This window comes from Choloepus didactylus, chromosome 1 (assembly GCF_015220235.1).
Source record: "Choloepus didactylus isolate mChoDid1 chromosome 1, mChoDid1.pri, whole genome shotgun sequence".
NCBI classification, from domain to species: Eukaryota; Metazoa; Chordata; class Mammalia; order Pilosa; family Megalonychidae; genus Choloepus; species Choloepus didactylus.
The window spans coordinates 94,391,271-94,402,335 of NC_051307.1; the positions used below are offsets into that span (position 1 = coordinate 94,391,271).

The 11,065-nt window shown below is 48.4% G+C and overlaps 1 pseudogene; it reads left to right on the plus strand.

Moving 5' to 3' along the window:
* Positions 1-1,263: 1,263 nt before the first annotated feature.
* Positions 1,264-9,573, plus strand: LOC119538770 (annotated as a pseudogene).
* The last annotated feature ends 1,492 nt before the right edge of the window (positions 9,574-11,065 follow it).

The following is an 11,065-nucleotide window of genomic DNA, read 5'->3' on the forward strand; positions in this document are numbered from 1 at the left end:
ATATATTTATTTATTTATATAGGCTAAACAAAAACAGATCAAGATTCCCAGAGAAGGAACAGAGGAAAAGACACTTTATCCTGGGAATGAAACAAGTGCACAAATAGTGCAGTCTTAAAAATTGTACCACATACCCAGTGCAAAAATCAGATGAAGAAGAGCTGAAAAAATTGAACAGTTAAACGTGGGCAATTCTAAAGGTCTAGAATAAGTTGAACCATGTCAAAGAAGAACCTTAACAAAAAGCCAACCAACAATAAAGTCCTACGCAAGAGAGAGAAACTGACCTTCAAGGTAAACTCATCAAGTTAATCAGATCCCTAGACATCAGCAAAAAATTACAAATCATACCAAGAAACAGGAAGATATGTCCCAATCAAAGGAACAAATTAAAACTTCAGAGGCGATGCAGACTTTGGAACAATTAATCAAAGATGTTCAAACAAATCTCCTAAATTAATTCAAAGAGATGAAGGAATATGGCTGAAGAGATAAAGGATATTAAGAAGACATTGGGTGTGCATAAAGAAGAATTTGAAAGTATAAAAAGAAATATAACAGAACTTATGAGAATGAAAGTCACAATAAAAAAGATTAAAAATACACTAAAGGTATACAACAGCAGATTTGAACAGGCAGAAGAGAGAATCAGTGAGTTAGAAGATAGGACATTCGAAATCTCACAGACAGAAAAATAGATAGAGAAAAGAAAGGAAAAATTTGAATAGGGTCTCAGAGAATTGAATGCTAGCAAAAAATGCACAAACATATGTATCATGGGTGTTCCAGAAGGAGAAGAGAAAGGAAAAGAGGCAGAAAGAATATCTGAGGATATAATGGCCAAAAATTTACCAACTTCTATGAAAGACAAAAATATACATGTCCAAGAAGTGCACCATACTCCCGAATTTAGATTAATCTTAATGGACCTACTCTGAGACATGTACTAATCAGAATGTCAAATGCCAAAGATATAGAATCTTGAAAGCAGCAAGAGAAAAACAATTCATTACATGTAAGTGTTGCTCAATATGACTAAGTACCAATTTCTCATCAGAAACAATAGAGTTGAGCAGCTCCGACTGTGGCAGCCTGAGAGTCGTGGGTGGAGTGTGGGGTGGTGCTGTGGAGCTGAGGCCACTGTGAGCTTGACACACAGACTCTCCAGAGAAGCGCAGCGAGGTGGGAGCCCGCAGCCAGAGCAGCTCCAGAACAGCCCCAGAGCAGCAGCAGCTGCTGTCCATTGAGCCCACTGAGCCGACCATGGCATTGTCCATGCCACTGAAAGGGCTGAAGGAGGAGGACAAAGAGCCCATCATCAAGATCTTTGTCAAGGCTGGCAGTGATGGTGAAAGCATAGGAAACTGCCCCTTTTCCCAGAGGCTTTTCATCATTCTTTGGATCAAAGGCATTGTATTTAGTGTCTCTACTGTTGACTTGAAAGAAAGCCTGCAGACCTGCAGAACTTGGCTCCTGGGACCCACCCACCATTTATAACTTTCAACAATAAAGTCAAAACAGATGGATGTAAACAAGATTGAGGAATTTCTTGAAGAAGTCTTATGCCATCCTGAGTACTTAAAGCTTTCACCCAAACACCCAGAATCAAATACTGCTGGAATGGACATCTTTGCCAAATTCTCTGCATATATCAAGAATTCAAGGCCAGAGGCTAATGAAGCACTGGAGAGGGGTCTCTTGAAAACACTGCAGAAACTGCATGAATATCTGAATTCTCCCCTCCCTGATGAAATTGATGAGAATAGTATGGAGGATATTAGATATTCTACACATAAATTTCTGGATGGCAATGAAGTGACATTAGCTGATCACAACCTGCTGCCCAAACTGCACATTGTCAAGGTGGTAGCCAAAAAGTACTGCAATTTTTCTCGGTCAAGATGGCGGCATAGAGAGGAGTGGAAGCTAAGTAGTCCCCCTGGAACAACTACAAAAAACCAGAAACAACTAGTAAATAATCCAGAATAACTGCGGGGGGACAAACGAGACCATCCATTCATCATACACCAACCTGAATTGGGAGGAATGCCCGAGAACACAGCATAAAATCTGTAAGCAAAACCTGCGGAACCAGGTCGGGAGACCCCCCTCCCCCATAGCCCAAGCTGCGGAGCCGGGTGGTGCCAGAGAGCAGCTCTCTCCCAGCAAGCAAATACGGCTCAGCTGAGCTCCAACTGGGGTTTTAAGTAGTGAGTGTGAACTGCTCACTACAGGTACGCAGCCCCAAAAAACAGACAGAGGCTTTGGGTGACGACTGACCTGGGAGAGCCAGAGGGTCGCCTTGACTGGGTCTGAAGGGGACTATCTGTTTCTTTTTTGGCTCAGTGGAGAAAGCCCCAGTCATATTCAGTTTCCAGGGCTGTGACTCTGGGAAGGGTGGAGACACCACAAGCAGAGAGCGAGACCATTGAAATGCTAATGACCTCCACCTGAGGGGTCTGTCTTCTCTAGGAGGAAAGGGGTGGGGCCCTTTCCATTCAGAACCAGACCCCAGAGCCTGGGGGAACACGGCCACACCTCCTCACACCAGTCAAGAATTACAGGCTAACAGGCGTCACCTGCTGGGCAGAAAAGCACAGTGACCTGAAGTGCGGTCGCAGTTGATTTGTCTGAGGTGGGGGGGGCGGCCGGTTGCTGAACCCTCGGCTCTCGGCATTGCTCAGAGGGTACCGGCGGCGGGGGCTCTTTCCCGGAGGCGAGGGCGAGGCGGGGGACTGGGCCCTAGTCCCCGGCGGAGGCGTGCAAGGAGGGCGGCGAGAAGGAGCAGGCGGGACACGGTTCTTTGAGGGAGGATGAAACCAAGAGAGCTTTATTAGGGGAGAACACCAGCTTATATTGGGCGCTTAGGGGGCGGGGTAGCTGTAGAGGTCAAAGGCTTGGATTGGTTCAGAGAGGGCGCGGAGGTTGAATGACAAGGGGCGGGAGTAGTTCCGGTGACTGTGCATGCGCACTGGCGGTGGGGGAGTTGCTCTGGCAACGGGGAGTGTCCAGGCGAGATAAGGGGGTGGGGAAAAGGCGGTTCCCTCCGGCAAGCCTCTCCCAACAGTAGTATTTTGGGTGAGGAAATGGGGCCTGCCTCCGGCCTCACTTTCCCAGGCCCGGGGGGCTGTGGAGGGCGCTGTCGCCCGTGCCCACCACCCTCCCCAGGGGCTGATCAGGTCCCCCAGCCCAGGCCCGCCAAGTCAAAGCACGTAATCAGTGTCCCGCATTTCCCCCTTCTTTTCAAATTAAAGGAAGAAGCTTACCGGAGAGGTCCGCTAAGGGATGAGGGAAGGGGAAGGTTGGGGAGGGGAAAAAGGGTTGACGGTGGCTCAGCGAGGCTGGAGCTCAGCGTTGGTGTGGCGCCCGGGCGCTCGACAAGGGCCTCGCTGCTAGCGGGATGGGCGAAGGTGGAAGGTTTAACTGGAGCTCGAGGTTGGTACGAGGTTCAGGTGATTGAGAAGGGCCTCGCGGTCGGCGGGTTGACCGGCGGCAGTGAGGTTGCGGAGGGTTGGTTGTCATCTTGGAGTAGGGAGCGTCAGAGGTGGCGAGTTGCTGGTACTGGATTTGCACGAACGAGGAAAAAATAGCATCTGTTTGTTTTCTTACAAGTTGGACGATTCTGCGGATAATGCAGGGTCCTAAAGTGAGAGCTAGAATGATCATTAGTAGGGGGCCGAGAAGAGGGAGGAGGTAAGGGAGGAGGGGGGTAAAGATGTGGGACCAATAGCTGGTGGCTTCACGGTCTCTTCTACGTCGTTCTAGTTCCTCTCGGACCTTGTTTAGGCTGTCCTCGGCGAGACCTGTGGAATTGGCATATACACAGCACTCTTCTCCTAGGGCGGCGCAGAGGCCTCCTTCTTTGAGGAGGAGAAGGTCGAGACCCCGGCGGTTTTGGAGCACTACCTCAGAGAGGGAGTTAACAGAATTTTTAAGATGGGAAATAGCGTTTTGTAGGTGACGAATGTCCTCGTTAACCGCCGCTCGGAGGTGAGTTAGGGCGGAGCCTTGACTGGCTAATGCAGCGATTCCGGTGCCAGCGCCTGCAAGACCTAGGAGGGAGGCAATTGTGAGGGCGGTGATGGGCTCTCGCTTTTGCAGAAGGGCGGGATCTGTAGTTCTTTCTAGGCGGAGGAAGAAGTTTTCCTCGCTGTGGTATAAGACCCTAGGAATAAGGACAATTAGGAGGTAAGTTTCATTAGTGGTATTGAGGGTTTGCACATTAAGGCAGGGGGTAAGTCCTGTAGAGGAGCACAGCTACTGTGAGGAGTTATGGGGAATAAGAAACTTGGCAGAGCTGCTGGGAGAGGAGTAGCTGGCACAAGCTGTGAGGCTGGGAGAGTTGCTTGAGCGAGGACGGATGCACTTTCCTGTAAAGGAGACTGAATGAAAGGTTAGAGGGACGGCAGAGGTATTCCAATTGCATTCCGAAGGGCTGTTCTCTGTGTTTTCTGAAAAGGAGAGGTTGGAGGCAATTGGTTCATACAGGAGGGAAGAAGTAGAGAGGCAAAGCCAACAAGAGGAGGTAAGATAGGGGTGGGAGGAATTTACCGAGGTGAAGGCTGCTTGGATAAAGTCGAGGAGGGGAGAGGAGTAACGAGAGGGGGGCAGAAACGGTTGGGGTGGTGGTGTTGGCGATGCATTGTTTGCAGCTGAGGTGCGGCTGGTTGGAGCTGAGGTGCGGCTGGAGGGCTGTGGAAAAAGGGGGTTCACTCAGACTGGGGTCCAGGCCCAGGTGTACTGTTGTCATCTGGTGCACTAGGTTGCGGAGACGACGGCGTTCTCGTCTCGTTAGACGCTTGGTTGCTGGTGGCGGGCCGGATTGCCCTTCCTGGGATCCAGATTGGTTGTGCTGCATCATCTGGGAAAACACAAGCAAACCCGCGCGCCTGGGCGAGGAGTGGGGAGGGACCCTTCCAGGCATTATTCTCTGGGTCCTTCCAGTAAACCATCGGGGCCTGGGTAGGCCTGTATGAGGGCCCCCAATGTTTATGTAGGGGCGAAAGCCCTTCCTTATTGAATGTGAGTAGATTAAGGTGAATAAGGGCTGCTATGATAAGGTCCCCTGGAGTTGCCTGGGGGAGCATTGCCCTTTCTTTTTCAATTTGTGTTTTTAAGCGGCGATGGACTGCTTCCACAATGGCTTGCCCCTGTGGATTATAGGGGATGCCGAAATGATGGGTGATGTTATATAATTGAAGAAAGGCCGCAAAGGAGGCACTGCGATAGGCAGGCCCATTGTCCGTTTTTAGGTCCCAGGGGATTCCCATGAAGAGAATTCTTTGTCTCAGGGCCTTGATACAGTGTTTGGCCGTTTTCCCGGCAAGGGGGACTGCATAACACATGGCCGAGAAGGTGTTAATTATTACATGCACATATTTGAGGCGTCCAAAGGACGGAACGTGAGTTACGTCCATTTGCCATCTAGAATTGGGCTTTAGGCCTTGTGGGTTGACTCCCTGAGGTTGCAGGGGGCCAAGCGGCGCAAAGGGCGCACAAGTTGCACAATTGCGGACAAGATGTTTACAGGTATCTAGGGGGAGGCCACATAGATGATGCAATGACGTAGCCGAAAAGTGAAACCTGGAATGCAATAACTTGGCCTGGTTAACAGCGTCCCCCGGAGGGGCAGCCGTGTGAGTTAGCATAGCTTGGGTAGTCTGAGCTGAGACCGCTTGGTCTACTATACGATTGCCATTAGCCAGGGGCCCCGGAAGGCGTGAATGACTACGAATGTGGCTAATGAACTAAGGATCCCGTCGATGCTCTAGGATGCTTTTGAGGTTAGAAAGTGCTTTATCAATGGCCGAGTCTCCCGGGAAAAAGGTGGAAAACGCGAGGACTCAGCAGACCTGATACGTGTAGAGGCTGTCTGTGAAAATGTTTACTGGGTGGTTGCAGTGGGCGTTTAGCGCGTATGACACCGCCAGAATTTCCCCCACTTGGACTGAATGAAGGTTGACATAACTGAATAGGCGGGGTTCCGGGTGGTCCTGAGAATAAGAGAGGAAGGTAAAACGGGTTTTGGAGGCGTCAGTGAAGACGGTAGTGGCACCTGGGATGGGTGCAGAGGAGGGGAAAGGATGGAAGGGGCTGCGGAAGGGAAGCTTGGTGAGTCCCTGTAACAGCCGATGGCTAGGATAATGACAGCTGAATTTCCCCTGAAATCCTTTTAAGAGAGTCCAGGTTATTACGTATAAGCAGGCGGGTTTTGCCTGCGTTCAGGGGCCAAACAATTTTTTCTGGCGGCTCTCCGAATACATGAACAGCCAGGGTGACTAGATCTGAAGCTAGGCTGATTTAGAGCCGCACTACGGGGCAAATTTTCTTAAGCCGGCTCTTAGCAGGGTGCACTCAAAGTAGAGGGCCTGGCACGGGAGTGGGGGTAGGGGCAGCGTTGCCCCAAGGGTTGCCTTGAGGTGTAGAAGGCAGCCAGGGGTTGTTAGTTGGCGGGGTGGGAGGGGCGGCGGCAGCTGCCGGCAGCGGCTCCGAGGGGGAGCTTGTCGAAGGGGGAGGCGGAAGTGGGAGGCCCCAAGCGTCGCAAGATGGCGGCGCGGTAGGCGTGGCCAAGACACAAGATGGCGGACCAGCCCCGCCCTGGGAAAGGGCGGGGTCTAAGGCACAAGATGGCGGACTAGCTCCGCCCTGCGAAAGGGCGGGGTCTAAGGCATAAGATGGTGGACTAACTCCGCCCTGTGAAAGGGCGGGGCTTAAGGCATAAGATGGCGGACTAGCTCCGCCCTGCGAAAGGGCGGGGTTTAAGGCATAAGATGGCGGACTAACTCCGCCCTGCGAAAGGGCGGGGCTTAAGGCATAAGATGGCGGACTAGCTCCGCCCTGTGAAAGGGAGGGGCCTAAGGCATAAGATGGCGGACTAGCTCCGCCCTGTGAAAGGGCGGGGTAAAGTGCATGCGGTTTCCGGTCTGGCTTAGGGCTGACGTCATCACTAGAGCACTTCCTCCCCTCAGTAGAAGAAGAAGGAGGAAGTTCGCCATTTTGGAGCAGTCTGGGGGGGCAGTTGCAAAGAGGTACACGGCGCCAAACAAAGAAAGAAACACACAAAGGACTACAGCAAAGTAATGGAGGGGAAGAGGGAGAGCGTTAGGAGGAATGGGGGTTATAGAAGAAAAGGACGAGAGGCAGACGGAAGAATGGGTAGTGGGGAAGGGAGGAGCGGCTCCGGAGCGGCGAGGGAGAGGCGGCCCCTGACGCGGAGCGGCGAGGGAGAGGCGGCCCCTGACGCGGAGCGGCGAGGGAGAGGCGGCTCCGGGAGCGGCGAGGGAGAGGCGGCCCTTACCTTGCAGGCGAGGAGAAGGGGAGCTGGAGAGGCGTCCGGGCGAGCGAGTGGCGTCACTGGACCGCTGCGTGGAGAGGACTTCCAAGTGCAGGTGCCCCACGTTGGGCGCCAGTTGCGGTCGCAGTTGATTTGTCTGAGGTGGGGGGGGGCGGCCGGTTGCTGAACCCTCGGCTCTCGGCATTGCTCAGAGGGTACCGGCGGCGGGGGCTCTTTCCCGGAGGCGAGGGCGAGGCGGGGGACTGGGCCCTAGTCCCCGGCGGAGGCGTGCAAGGAGGGCGGCGAGAAGGAGCAGGCGGGACACGGTTCTTTGAGGGAGGATGAAACCAAGAGAGCTTTATTAGGGGAGAACACCAGCTTATATTGGGCGCTTAGGGGGCGGGGTAGCTGTAGAGGTCAAAGGCTTGGATTGGTTCAGAGAGGGCGCGGAGGTTGAATGACAAGGGGCGGGAGTAGTTCCGGTGACTGTGCATGCGCACTGGCGGTGGGGGAGTTGCTCTGGCAACGGGGAGTGTCCAGGCGAGATAAGGGGGTGGGGAAAAGGCGGTTCCCTCCGGCAAGCCTCTCCCAACAGTAGTATTTTGGGTGAGGAAATGGGGCCTGCCTCCGGCCTCACTTTCCCAGGCCCGGGGGGCTGTGGAGGGCGCTGTCGCCCGTGCCCACCACCCTCCCCAGGGGCTGATCAGGTCCCCCAGCCCAGGCCCGCCAAGTCAAAGCACGTAATCAGTGTCCCGCACTGAAGCATCAAAGGCTGGAGCAATTTTCTAAGACACACCCTCAGGGAAACCAGATACTGAATATTTCTTCCCTTTGGGACCTGAACCTGTTCTGGTCTGGGAAAACCTGATTTGGATAACCAAGGAAACCATGCCTAGACAACAGAAAATTACAACCTACACTAAGAAAAACAAAGTTATGGCCCAGTCAAAGGAACAAACGTACATTTCAACTGAGATACAGGAATTTAAACAACTAATGCTAAATCAATTCAAAAAGTTTAGAGAAGATATTGCAAAAGAGATAGAGGCTGTAAAGGAAGCACTGGACATGTATACGGCAGAAATCAAAAGTTAAAAAAAACCTACTAGTAGAATCTATGGAAATGAAAGGCACAACACAAGAGATGAAAGACACAACGGAAACATACAACAGCAGATCTCAAGAGGCAGAAGAAAACACTCAGGAACTGGAGAACAAAACACCTGAAAGCCTACACGCAAAGGAGCAGATGGAGAAAAGAATGAAAAAATATGAGCAACGTCTCCGGGAACTCAAGGATGAAACAAAGTACAATAATGTACGTATCATTGATGTCCCAGAAGGAGAAGAGAAGGGAAAGGGGGCAGAAGCAATAATAGAGGAAATAATTAATGAAAATTTCCCATCTCTTATGAAAGACATAAAATTACAGATCCAAGAAGCGCAGCGTACTCCAAACAGAAGAGATATGAATAGGCCTACGCCAAGACACTTAATAATCAGATTATCAAATGTCAAAGACAAAGAGAGAATCCTGAAAGCAGCAAGAGAAAAGCAATCCATTACATAAAAAGGAAGCTTAATAAGACTATGTGCAGATCTCTCAGCAGAAACCATGGAGGCAAGAAGGAAGTGGTGTGATATATTTAAGATACTGAAAGAGAAAAACCACCAACCAAGAATCCTGTATCCAGCAAAGCTGTCCTTCAAATATGAGGGAGAGCTCAAAATATTTTCTGACAAACAGACAATGAGAGACTTTGTGAACAAGACACCTGCCCTACAGGAAATACTAAAGGGAGCACTACAGAGTGATAGAAGACAGGAGTGTGTGGTTTGGAACACAATTTTGGGAGATGGTAGCACAACAATGTAAGTACACTGAACAAAGGTAACTATGAATACGGTTGAGAGAGGAAGATGGGGAGCATGTGAGACACTACAAGAAAGGAGGACAGATAACGACTGGGACTGTGTAACTTGGTGAAATCTAGAGTATTCAACAATTGTAATAAAATGTACAAATATGTTCTTTTACGAGGCAGAACAAGCAAATGTCAACCTTGCAAGGTGTTAAAAATGGGGAGGCATTGGGGGAGGGATGCAATCAGCATAAACTAGAGACTGTAACTAATAGAAAAAAAAAAAAGTACTGCAATTTTGATATCCCAAAAGGAATGACAGGCATCTGAAGATACTTAACTAATGCTTATAGTAGGGATGAGTTCACCAATACCTGTCCCAAAGATAAGGAGGTTGAAATAGCATATAATGATGTAGCCAAAAGACTCAGCAAGTAAAATGGCACTTATGAGAGAGATGTCATCCCATCGTCCCTAACAGAATATGCTTTTTCTTAACAGACTGCTCCTCTTCCTATAAAGTAGAAATTTTATTTTACATGAACATGCAGTTATTCAAGGTTAGGATAAAGGATAGACAAGGTATAGTAGCTATCTTAAAATATACTTTCCCAAGCAGTATTATTTTAAAATTCTCTTACCCTGCCTACTTCCCTTCCCCATATCCCCCTCTCCTCTGATTTGGAGACATTCCATCCCAAACTTTTCAATGTAGAGGTGGTTTTGCCACCTCCCTGGAGTCCTCACCATACACTGTGTATAGATGGCAGAACTCTTCAGATACATTGTTTAACTGTTAAAGTGGTAGCCATGACTTCATCAGTCTGCCCCAAACTGGTGCATAATGCATGGTACAAGGATTATTTATGTATTTTTGGAATTTTATAATAGTAAAAGTATACGCAAGGATCCCTACTGTAACAGAAACATTCTGTTTCAATTTAGTCTATCCTGGATATGTGTTAAAGGATATTACCACTGACAAAGAGAGCCTTTTACAAATAGTCACTACAGATTTTGCTAGTTTGCTTTGTAGATGAGTTTTTATTTTTATCTAAAAGCATTTATCATTTATACCAGTTGTAACATCTGATACTATGTAGAAGCTGAAAGTTTAGAGGGAGTGGATGCTAGTCTCAAGATCTTCCTCAAGCATTTTACCCTTATGAGAGAAACTGATGAATACCTGCTAATCTAGTAAAATATTTGTTATATGTAATTTTCCCAATGCCATTCATCTGGAACATTATTGCTTTCTTCCAGTTTGTTTTTACTTTAAGAAGCTCCTTTTTTTGGTAAACGTAGGACTATACATTTGTTTGTAGATCTTTTACGCAACACTGCATAGACTGATATTTAGTTGCTTTAGCTGTAGCAGTACAATGATTAGTAATGTAAAAACTAATACTTATACAGAAATTAACCTAAGAAATGTGAGGTGAGTTTGTCAAAATATTAAGTAAAATTTTGTTTCTAAAGCACATTTAATGTAGATAATTTTTGTAAAGAATTGATTATTCACCCTATATTAAAAGCAAGATAAAATATAATTATCAATCCCCACCCCAACCCCCCAAATTCGTTAGATTTTGGGTAGAGAGTCATTTACTCCTTTGGGACTGAATTACAGTGTTGTGGTGAGTGTGTATTTATTTCAGTTTTCCAAATCTCAGTCAGTGTACTTCCATGGGTTAAGTTTTTTCTATAGCCATGTTGAGAAATAACACTCTGCATGAATTTTGTTTTTTTGTTTTTTAAATTTAAGTCCTATACTGGGAATTATTTGTTTCTAACAGGGAAGGAGGAACTTAGTGAAAATAAAACAAAAGTTTGCTATTAAAAAAAAAGAAAAGAAGAAAAGAAACCATGAAGTTGAAAATGCAGTGGTATGATATACTTAAGATACTGAAAGAGAAAAACTGTCAGCCTT